At 45.6% G+C, this 12345-nt stretch overlaps 1 protein-coding gene across 3 annotated transcripts in view; it reads left to right on the top strand.

The window, feature by feature from the left end:
• The window catches only part of LOC135400341 (protein lin-28 homolog), a 139361-nt gene that overhangs the window by 119270 nt on the left and 7746 nt on the right, over positions 1-12345 (top strand). The window lies entirely within an intron of this gene.

Below are 12345 nucleotides of genomic sequence, written 5' to 3'. Positions count from 1 at the left end.
ACAAATCAACTGATAGTCTTGGAATTCTACAAAATGTGTCATTGACGATGGCAAAGCAAGGAGAACACGCCAGTACTTCTGTTTTGACGATATTTTACGCAGTTTCTGAGCGCTGTGCGAACAAACGTTCTATAATGTCTTGCGCAGAAGTGATTCCCCCTTAAGACTGGCCGCAGGACACTACGCTGCTGCAGAAAGTGCGCTCCCCTACTGATGACGCATGGTGGCGCTGAAGTATTCCTCCTGGGGCGCTACTGCGTCTCCTTATCTCCAGCGGCGTATGTAGTTGACGGACTAGGTTTCTTTGCCTTCTTAAGTTGGACGCGAACTATAGGCGGTTCGAAAATCAGCACCGTGAATTCCGAAGCTCATCCGTGCGTGGCGTCCTGGCAGGCATCTCTGCCAGTAAGGCGTCTGCTTCGCACCAGACTGCTCCATGTGGAGTGGCAGAGGGCACCGAACACATACTGCTTAGCTGTGAGTACGCTGTCCAAGACCAGACTGCTCGATCCGAAGAACCATGAACCCACCACTGGGACAGACTCATCAACGGACGTCATGACATCCAGAAAGCACTCGCTGATTGGCAAGCCGTCCGATGTAGTGTTCCGCGTTACGATTTCCTGCCCCAGGACTCTTGTGCACGGATCGCACATCCTCCCAGGAGAAGCCTGATGCCCTAAGTGTGCTGGAGTAACTGGCTCGACGTAGAGTTTGAGCAAACCCATCCATATTTTTCTTCCTTTCCAATACTTTTTTTGTTTTGTTTTTTGTTTCAGCCATTATTGTCATTTTCGGCTTCACCCGTTGCGGCCCGTACTAAGGTTCTCTACGTCAGGAAAGCGAAACACGGAATTCACCCTGACGTTATGATATGCAGCCGCTTATCTTGACAAAGTAATCAACGATACGATCTTGGATATTTATGCACCGACACTGCAGCGAGAAAGACGTCGGCGAGGCTGACCGTGAAGGAAAACACAATCAAAGCTTATAGACTAAGCCGAGCACGGCCGTTCTTCGCGCGATCGCAGAATTTCAGAAGGGCACATATACAGGCTATGCTATACACGCGGCGATGTTAAGAAAAACAAGCCGTATCGGTGAGGCTTAGGACTATAGCGAGTCAGCCCTGAGGAGCTTCTTTTCATCCGGCCTAAAAGCATTCTTCTGCTTGGCCTAAAACGCTCCGTAGAAATAATGGAGAAACGCTCGAGGTGCGAGGAAATCGCATTTTCTTCACTTCTCGGAAATGATGGATGCAGACGGTTGAAATCTTGATACCTTTCCCCCGAGGATCGCTGGTCACGTGCATCTTCCATCGTCGCATCGGACAATTTCAGCAAAGCAAGTGTACAGGGCGTCGGGATTTATGGATGTGTGATAATTTCAGGTACACGACTACAGGTCGACTTTGGTTTTGGTTGACGGTACCTTGCACTCTATACTAAAAAAAAAAAAAAAGAGAAAAACTTCACCACACACTGTTAAAATAGATGGTGGTGGTGCTGGTGGTGAATGGTTCGCCGTTGTCGACCTCACAGAGGAGGGTGACGTCACGACTGGCGCCCTGGGGGAATGTGCATCCTGGGTCGACTTCTAAGGGAACTGTGCCGACATATGTCTTAAAGAGTCTGTTCAAATAGAACTGCACCACATAGCACGCTCCTAGCGTGCTATGTGGTGTGTTGTTATGTCATAAGCACAAATGTATGCTTGCGCGTCCTCAACGATAGAAGTATAGTACAACCACATGTCGCCATTTTCTTTGTTGTTCCGTCTTCGTCTTTCCTTTCAGTTCAGTGGAACTGAAGCAAAGTTCAATAGAAAGGTGAACTAAGTTAGGAGCCACACCCTCACTCTGCTCAGCACGATAAATTCAGAATACAGTACAGTGTTATGGATTTTTATCTGTCGAGATGGCATTTTTTTTGTTTGCTATTACAAAATTTCACAGCAATCGATAACGAGTCCTATCTGTCAACGTTCAACAGCAATGCTGCTTTCCTAAGCGCAGTTGTTTGCAGGATGACGTGGAACACTAACCACTCCTTCGCTACCTTCAAAACTATATTCATAACCATCGGGATCTTCTAAGCCGGAAGCTCTCTGTAGCAGTCTTTCCCATCCTGCTGACCGTAAATGCCCACTTGAAGCGACCTTCGATGACACCGGACACCGCACCAGACCTCCCAGAGCGCGTAGCATGGTCGCAACTCTGGACGGACCCTGAACACGGGGGCTGTGACCCCTCGCGGGGCTGCAGCTGTCCACCACCGACGTAGTGACCGTTGAGCGTGTCCTCCCCCGCCCGTGCGCCAGTCAACGGACATCAACAGGACGTGTTTTCAGGACCTCCTGTTTGCTCTTGCCCTCTTTCTCTGAAAGATTGGTCCACCTTTCACTTTCGCTCTTTTTTGCTGCGCTCGTTTTCCTCTTTATTTATAACGGAAGCAGTTTCTTTTTCTTTTGCTTCTCGTCCTTGAGTGAAATGACGGGCAACGTGGTGGGTTTTAAAGGCGTCTCTAATCCAGCTGCGCGTGCCGCTGCCTGTTGAGTGCGGATTGGGAAGGGCGAGTATTATTTTTTATTTCTTTTTTTCGCGCGAGATTGGAATGACAAGATTATCCTTCTTTGTGGCTACTCTGGCGGTTTGATACCTTGTCGTTCGTTTGCTGCATACGTGGGCGACGCGCTGCTGGAGGGTCGTGCGCTGTCAAGTATTATGGAGGTTATCCGTACTTAGGTAACCCGGTGTTAAGGGGCATGCTTCGTGTGAGGATCTATAAATACGTGTACTTTCTCATTCTTTTCAATGTTCGGCAAACCCGAACATGTGCCGTGTCCTAGGGTATTTTGATGAGTGAGCTATGTAGCTCTTATATCAAGGAGCAAGACCTGTAGAAGTTCCTCTTCGGAAGTGATTGGACTACAGTTCCAACTGCATGCTCACTAAAGTAATTAATTTACAGTTAGAATTAGGAAGTCACAAATGTAACTCAATTACAGTTGTATACATACTCTGAAAAGTAATTCCCTGACGAACGCGGAACAAATACGGAAACGTCGATTCAGAGGACAAATGAAATGACCAGTAGAGTACAATGACTGCAGGTCTATGCTTGAACTGAGGCTGTCTCTGGCGAATGAGTAAAAATTGCGGACATCGTGAAAATTATTAAAGACTGAAAATAAAGTTGAATACCAAATGGCATGCAAAGTAATTCGAAAAGTAACTCCATGCGTTTTACAAATTACTTGCAAAGTTAATTAAGCTGCAGTTACAATTACACAATACCGGCGGTTATCATTGCGGTTACTTACAGTAATAGGGTTACTTGTAATTAACTACCTCATAACTGCGGTTCATGATTATGTAACAAAAATTTTTAAAATAAAAATGCAAAAACTGTGCACTAGAACACGCACGTAGCACAACAGAAGATGACAGCCTCGTGTAATACAAAGTACTTTCATCTATGTAGTGGTCGGATAAGCGAGAAAGTTTTGTGGAAAAAATAAATAAATAAATAAACAACGAGCAGGGAAGAGTCGTACAGAAAACAATGCGAAAAGTTATACGGTGTTTAAAAAAAGGGTGTACTTTAACTGCTTTCCTTGCCACATATATAACACCCTTTTGGAGAGTACAATTACGCTCAAAAGGGTGTCTACTCACTCCCTCAAGGGAGTAGCATAACACCTTCTCCCTGGCGGGGAATAATATTACTCTCCAGTAGGGAGAAAGGCGTTATGTTACTCCCTTGAGGGAGTGAAGAGGCACCCTTTTTAGCGTACTTGTACTCTCCAAAACGGTGTTATATATGTGGCAAAAAAAAGGAGTTAAAGTACACCCTTTTTTTAAGAGTGTAGGTACATCACCAACAAAGAGCCAATGTCCTTGCGGTATACTACTAGTACAAATACCCAAGCACTGTTCTTAGTAGATGTGGGCACAGCACCATTGTCTGAAACGTGATCTCGAATTGCAAGTCCTCCGCTGCCTTCACGACGGCCTGGTCCAGGTGCCACTTCCGCACACAAGCGTGTACACGCGCTCAAAATATGGCCATTGGCGACATTCTTTTCCATTAGCTCACACGTTGAAAGATGTATGAGGGAAATGGGAAGCACCTTTCTTTCATGCGGTGGAGGAAACGCTAGGGAGACGCACAAAGTGCAAAAAATGCGCGTATTCTTCAAAGACGGGGAGTTTTTTTTTTTTTTCTCCCTCTTTTGTTAGTGTGTCGAAAGCACATGTGAAGGAGGCGAGTAAAAAAAATAAAAAGAGAGAGCGGGACGGTGGGTGAATGTTGTGAATGAAATGAATGGAAGTTAAATACGGTCATCGCACGCGGGCCGGCAACACTGTGGCCAGACGACAACTGCTAAAAGGCGCGTGCTAATCGCGTGCGGGTAACCCAAGCAGAAAGCAGGCACGTGGGTTGGATGGGGAGGAAAGTTTGTGAGATATCTGCTCGTGTACACATCCATGAAGCAGAACTTCACCGCATAACATGCTCCTACTCACTAAAAAGAGAACTTCGGCGCGTAGCACGCTGTGCGCGAACCATTTGCAACGAATGACGGGGTTATCGCTTCTGATTCGAAAAGAGTCAGGTAGGGGGGACGTCCGACTTTTTGTGGCAACAATATTTACGAATGCCATCCTTCTCATCTCTGATTTGTTGAAAGCGGGAGGTGTACTCACGTTTATAATACACTCTTGAAAATGAACTTCACCGCATAGCACGCTCCTAGCCAACCATCATCTCGAATGATACCGTTACCTGCCCTGATTTGTTGAAAACGGGAGGCGTACGCCTTTTTTGTGACAATTATGAACAGCATAAGTGTCACAAAAAAGGCGTACGCCTCCCGTTTCCAACAAACGATATCATTCGAGATGATGGTTGGCTCGGAGCGTGCTATGCGGTGAAGTTCATTTTTAAGAGTGTACCTCTTACACACACACACACACACACACACAGACCCCGTAGAAGTCGGCCCAGGACGTACATTCTCCCAGAGCGTTAGTCGTGACGTTGCCCACCTCTGTGATCCAGACAACGGGGAATTCTTTCACCCCTTCTACACTCTAAAAACATATCTTCACCGCATAGCACACTGTGTTTTTAGAGTGCATTGCCACGAATTATAATGTTATCACTTCTGATTCGAAGAGAGGGGGGGCGTACGCCTTTTTTGTCAATTAGCATATACCAAAATTGACACAAAAAAGCGTACGCTCACCTCTGTCCTGGAATCAGAATTGACAACCCTATCATCGCTGCAATGGCTGGCGCAGAGCGTGCTATGCGGTGCAGTTCAGTCTTTAGAGTGCAACACTTCTGCAGTCGTGTTAATTGTCACAAAAAGCCGTGCACCCCGCGCACTCAATAGTAATAATGGTATCGTTCTGTGCAATGGTGGGCCTTCATCGTGTTATGCGGTGAAGTTCTGCCTAAAGAGCGCACACCCTTTAGAGCTATGAACTGCACAGAACTTGTACACTTGGCACTCACACAAAGCGTTTCAAAAATGACAGCGCATTATCATTGTGAATGGTGGTTAGCCTCGAGCGTGCCGTGCGGTGAAGTTCTGTTATTTAGAATGCAGTGTCCACGCAACCGCGTGAACACATTCCACAAATACGACGTTGCTTCGTTATAACGTCGTTAACGATGTTTTCTTGCGATGGCAGACGAAGGTCTGCCACTATTGGGAGAGCTGATGTCCGTTTAGCGACTTCAGCTGATGACTGTTGCTCTGGCGACCGACGAAGACTTTACGATCCCCTGCTTCCGTTCATCCCGTCCAAATTGGATTAGCACCACGTAGCTCGTAATCCGAAGCTACTGACGTTAACTCCCACAGTAGCTTCATCTGGCCACCAGTAACTCTCGTAGTAATATTGAATGCTCGGCGCTCATTTGACTTCCCACAGACACACGATGTCGATAAGCGAAAATCCCTGTAGAACTTTTACGGATGATCCCACCTGCAAATGTCTCCGTTCTGCCGAGTGTGTGGGCGTTATCTGTACATAGCTACCCAAGCAGCACAATGTATACTGAAAGTCGAGTGCAAGAGGGGTGGGCGGTATGTGTCTTATCAATGTTCTCAGGTTGCACGAGCCTGTTCAAGACCTTCCACCTACCCGTTCACCCCTATTGCACTCGACTTTCAGTACATTGTGCTGCTTGTGTAGACGCCTTCGCAATCCGTTTTGCCATTGGGAAGAGTGCATACTCCGTAATCTAACGAACTTTCATTTCATCCTGGTACGGTGAGCTAGAATGACACGTTCTAGCGCACCATGTTGGTGGCTAATCACGAGTGCATCAGGGTTGGCAACTTTCGTGTATGTACATAACACAAATGACTGAGTAAGTTAGGCACGCTATCTGTTAATACCATCAGGGAGTGATCCATATCGGAACGAATTTTAGTAATGTATTTTTGTATTGTATTGTTGACTCATTAGATCAGTCACAAACTTAATGAGCTCATCTTTCTTAACGTTTTAGCCTACTATTTCGATACGCTTTTCTTTCCCACAAAGTCAACAACCGAGACCGGTTCTAAAACTCTGCCCCATTGCTTTTGCATTTGAGTGTAACGCTGCATGCATTATGTGCTTCAGAAGAGCTCAACACCCCTGTGCTTTACATTTAACACGTGCCAACTTCCAATCGATCCCATCTCTGAGTTGCGGCTTTAGCATATTCTAAATCCATTTATGTAATATGTCAATTTAAATTTAATAACACCCTCCACTGCCCTTTAATAATTGGCCCGGTTGATATTTCAATGTCCTGTGTTTGATTTTTGCAATGCTTCACATAGCGTCAGTGTTAACTGTCACAAAAGCGCGTATACGCAGCGCGCTTTCCAGAAAATAAGTGTGATAACAGTATATGTACAATGCACTCTCAGAACAAAGGGTGGAGCAGTTACACCTTTTAGGAGGTAATAGTTGTTGCATATGTTGTGCCTAAAAGGTTGCAAAGTTCTACCTGCTACCTAGGAAAGATAGGGCTAGCGCTTCTGATTTGGTGAGCCAGGGGGGCATACGCCTTTTTATAGCAAGTTGGATATATGATAATTGCTTTTACCACCCTTTTACACCCTTTATCAAACGCTATGTTGACCTACACTCTTAAAAATGAACTTCACCACATAACACGCTCCTAGCCAACCATCACCCCGAATGACAACGTTCTCGCCCTAGATTTGTTGAAAACGGGAGGAGGAGCCTATTTTGTGCCGTGCATAATGGTAACAAAATAGGCTCCTCCTCCCGTTTTCAGCAAATCAGGGGCGAGAACGTTGTCATTCGGGGTTATGGTTGGCCAGGAGCGTGTTATGTGGTGAAGTTCATTTCTAAGCGTGTAGGTGGTAACTATAGAAGTTTACCACCTTTTCACACCCTTTTTTCTTAGAGTGTGGTTAGCATTCGGCGTTTTATGTGGCGAAGTCATCTGTTAACAGTGAAGGACTCTAAGAATTAAGACCTGCACGTCCTCACAAACCGGGACAGAACGTACTGAAGGAACTCGACGAATGCACGCGGGCGACGTTTAAAGTCCTTCCCGCCAAAATCCGTCCATGCACTATGGTCTGTATAGCTAGAGACGTTTGCCGTTGTTGACTCGGTAACCGCGTTTAAATCCATGAACGCAGCATTCCACCTGTTACATATCGAATCTATCCTATGCCTACTGCATGTCGTATTCCAGTAATCCCATACAAAAAACACGGTAGCATACGCAGTAATAAAGGAGCTCACTAAGGAACACATCCGCATGGAAGTGCATAAAAGTGCCGGTTCAAAATCCGTCGTCACATCCCAGTCCAGTGGTTGGTTACTGTTTGTGGAAGCCCATTGATTTGATTTGCGAACGGGTGTCGGAAATGGAGAGCTTCCGGCTGCCTTGTTTCAAAATTTCCGGCCATCCGCGGAGCACCGGAAGCCATGAATTCCCTCATCTCGCAACTGCGCCTCTCAGATTTGGGATGGGATTTGTGTGTGGGACAGCTTTTCGTGTCTCAGCCTTAAACCTTCGTATCCCATATATAACTGGGTGGTGACTTGTGCCGGGCAGACTTTCCCGCAGTGCCTGTGCAGCCTTGGCACAGACGATACTCTTATAAGATATACAGAAGAGATTATGACATCTAACGTACAAAGAAGCGGACACGTGATCTTTCTCTATTTTGCACTCTAAAAACAGATGTAATTGAGTCACTCTAGCCTTGTGTATGTCCAATGTGGACAGGTATTACGATGAATTCCAAAACTAATTAAAAAGAGTGGTGCTCGTGCAAAAATATCAGAACTTAATCCGATGAACTAGATTACATAAACGTTTATGCGAAAAATGAAACTATTGTATATGTCGACCGTCGTTTATCCGGGCTTCACTTATCTGGATCCCGTGCTATCCAGACAGAACTCGTGGGCACAGATTTCAGTCCTTGCATTTTAGATTCTTTTATCCGTGCTCTAGCTTTCGGATTCGGACAGGCATTTCCAAGAACCACTCAGGGAAGGTACCCGACAAACCTGCTTCACTTATGCGGTCTTGGGTCAGAGTCATTGTGCGACGTACATTTTCTTCAGCGGGGCGACAACCTTGAGGGAAGAGTGAACTACTCTACATTGTAAAAACAGAATTTCACCACATAGCACGCTCCTAGCCAACCACCATACCTATCATTCTGTGTCATGGTTCGTTCAAATCAGAGGGAGGAGCCTATCTGGGACAAGCATAATGTGTCCCAGATAGGCGCCTCCTCCCATTTTCAGCAAATAAGGAGACGGTTCCGAATCATTCGGAATGACGGTTGGCTATGAGCGTCCTATGTGGTGAAGATCTGTTTTAACAGTGTGTACTCTGCTTCAAGGATTTCCCCATTTGCCATTGTACCTATGTGGAGGTGAGGTCCAGTGCACTCTTAGAAATGAACTTCACCGCATAGCACGCTCCTAGCCAACTATGATCTCGAATGATATCGTTATCTGCCCTGATTTGTTGAAAAAGGGAGGCGTACGCCTTCCCGTCCATTTTTAAGACTGCAGAGAAAGATTGAATATGGCAGCTGAAGAAGGCCCCAGCAGTGGCATTCGAACCCAGACCCTCTTATTGCCGTTCAGACGTGTTAGCAATTACACCATAGCTGCCCAGTCTCTTCAACGTACCACGCAGAACAAAGCCAAATAGCCAAACATACACTCTTAAAAATGAACCTCACCACATAGCACGCTCCGAGCCAACCATCATCCCGAATGACAACGTTCTTGCCCTACACTCTTAAAAATGAACTTCACCACATAGCACGCTCCTAGCACACCCTCATCCTGAATGACAACGTTCTCGCCCCTGATTTGTTGAAAACGAGAGGAGGAGCCTATTTTGTGCCGTGCATAATGGGCACAAAATAGGCTCCTCCTCCCGTTTTCCACAAATCAGGGGCGAGAACGTTGTCATACGGGATGATGGTTGGCTAGGAGCGTGCTATGTGGTGAAGTTCATTTCTAAGAGTGTAGATTTGTTGAAAACGGGAGGCAGAGCCTATTTTGTGCCATTATGCACGGCACAGAATAGGCTCCGCCTCCCGTTTTCAACAAATCAGGGGCGGGAACGTTGTCATTCGGGATGATGGTTGGCTAGAAGCGTGCTATGTGGTGTAGTTCATTTCTAAGAGTGTAGCCAACCCTCTTAAACAGAAATGGCACCGCATAGCACGCAGTGCGCTAACCATTGCCGCGATTGAAAGGGCTATGGCTTCTGATTGAAGGAGAGAGGGAGGTGTACGCCTTTTTGTGTCAGTTATCATGTATCCAAACTGATACGAAAAGGCGTAAGCCCCCTCTCCTAACCCTATCATTTGTGGCAATGGTTGGCGTAGAGCGTACTATGCGGTGAAGTTCAGTTTTTAGAGTGGAACCACGGGGAGACGTACTCACCCACAACACTTCCTCTCCTTTCTCTCCTACGTTGTCCCCAGCCACTCTTACATTCACACACGAACACACTCGTGGCGGGTGGCATCTTTCTCATGTAACGTATAGTTGTAGATTAGGCAGTTTTAACATATACAAGACCGGTTACAGCACAAAGTCTCAAAGGCTTATGTTGTGACCGTCCCTCTGAAAGTCAGTCAGAAAGTCCCCCAGCAGATCTCGAGTACCTCGATGTAGACGGACATGATGAAATGTGTGCCATGACTAGTGAGGAAGACGTCGTTGATAGTGTTGGTTGCAACGAGCAGTAGTCACGAATCTGATGACAACGCTGAAGAAGCATGTGTGGTGACACTCCAAGAGACCCGAAATGCACTCAGAACCGCTTTGCTGTTTTTTTTTTTTTTAGCACAAGAATAATGTTCCCCTAGTTCCTCTAACACACACTAAGAGCTTAAAAGAATTGGTGCTTATAGTTTGAACAGTTTCATATGCATGGCGAAATAAATACGGGCCTCGTGGACAGCTCAAAATATTGTGTTTCACTTATCCGGATGCCCCGCTATCCGTACATTTTCGCTGGGAGTGGTCAAGTCCGGATGAACTGGGGTTGATTGTGTAGGCAAAGACCAGGCAGGAAATCGGTACCAGCAGCAGCTTTACTAGAGGGTTTTAGCAGACCGTTGATAACGTGGCTAGCGTCTCACCGTATCAACCGGAACCAATCAGTGGATAAGATTCTGAGTCACGCACGAGTGCGATTGGTTCCGATAGAGACGATAACTTTATCAACGGTGTACAAAAACTCTCTACTGTTGTGACCAAGAACGCTATCTTCTTCTTCTTCTTCATCCTCGGGGAAATGGCCGTTATCCACGCTATCTGAAATCTCGGTGGAACGGGCGCGAGCCCGAGTTCCGATGCGGCGCCGATGAGGCTGTCACATGGTTCCCCCTTCTCGGAAAACGCAGGTACACAGAAAATCGGAAAATAAAATGCCTGAACATAAGCAAGAAACCACATCTAACATCGATGTTAATCGTTTTATTGCACTACACATGGCACTCACTATTAAAGTGGCGCGTACATGCCACAATATATTATGCATTGTGTGGTCTTAAACAGATGTTAAAAATCTACATCTTGCGAGAACTGTTCACACAAGAAACCTTGTTTGTGTACGCTATATTTTAAAAGGATGCAGAACTCGACCAGCCACTATAAGGAAAGCAGAAAACCTAATTGCAGTGTGCATCAACGTCTGCGAAGAGGCCTTATTACAGACACAAATTTACACATACATACTCGTTAAACCCATAAACTTTGCCTTTTCTTTCTTTCGTTTTTTTTTTCTTAATAAACATACCCCCCCCCCCCCCATAGAGCGACTGCACCTCGAGTACAAGTTACGGATAAAATATACTGTAATGAAACTACAGGTATAGTTACTTATTTGTGAAGTTATTTAGGTAGAGTAAATTGATTACCTGTGATTAATAACTTCGCAACGATACTGTACACTTACGTTACATTGCATTGACCGTCAGTACATTGTGTGAAAAAATTATTGTTGAGAAAATATCCTCTGCTGGTGCCAACAATTACAACAGCAAATACGAGTAGCGACGGGAGTAGCGGGAAATTCGTGGTTTCCAGTTGTTACCATCAGCAGGGCTTTCTCAATCACAACGACGTCACGTGGAAGGCGGAGCTAGGACAAGTGAAGGCGACACCCTGAGGAGTGCCTTCTTTTTCATCCTGTTAATGCTGTCGTCATGCCATCAGCCTGTCCTTTTCATCAAGTATTCAATCAATCACAGTCCTTTTTTAAAGCATATTTTTGATGGAGAGCTCCGAGATGAAGCTGTGCAAAGCTTGGCAATCCTCTCATACCCTACACTATGCACGACAGTGCTTTGTGGTGTTTGCAATAACAACAAGAATATTACTAATTTATATAATAATAATTTATATAAATTATTATTCTTTTTATTATTCTCTGCATTTCCCCACCGAATTAGTTCAGGGACCAATCCGGTTTAAACCCGATTTCTTCAAGCGATTTCTTTCTTTCTTGAGCTGTTCAAGTCTTATGGACAGCCTGTGAACTCTAGTCGTGCAATCTCATTTTTCAGTGCCCCACTCTCGTCCTGAACGCTTTTTTCCTTTGGTCTCATAGATATGTCCCCCCCCCCCCCCCGATTTCTTCCCGTATTCCAATCACGTATCACGTTGTACCACGATAATACGATATCACTATTGAGTGTCAGTGTGTACGCAGGTTGATGTAAATATATTATTTAAGCGCAACAAGCACGTTTGATGTGACAACGTGTGGTGCTCGTGACTATATACAACTCACGAGAAGAATGCAT

The sequence above is a fragment of the Ornithodoros turicata genome, chromosome 7 (genome assembly GCF_037126465.1).
Source record: "Ornithodoros turicata isolate Travis chromosome 7, ASM3712646v1, whole genome shotgun sequence".
In the NCBI taxonomy this organism is placed as follows: domain Eukaryota; kingdom Metazoa; phylum Arthropoda; class Arachnida; order Ixodida; family Argasidae; genus Ornithodoros; species Ornithodoros turicata.
Note: the sequence above shows the minus strand (reverse complement) of the source record. Positions and strands in the feature narration are given on the sequence as shown.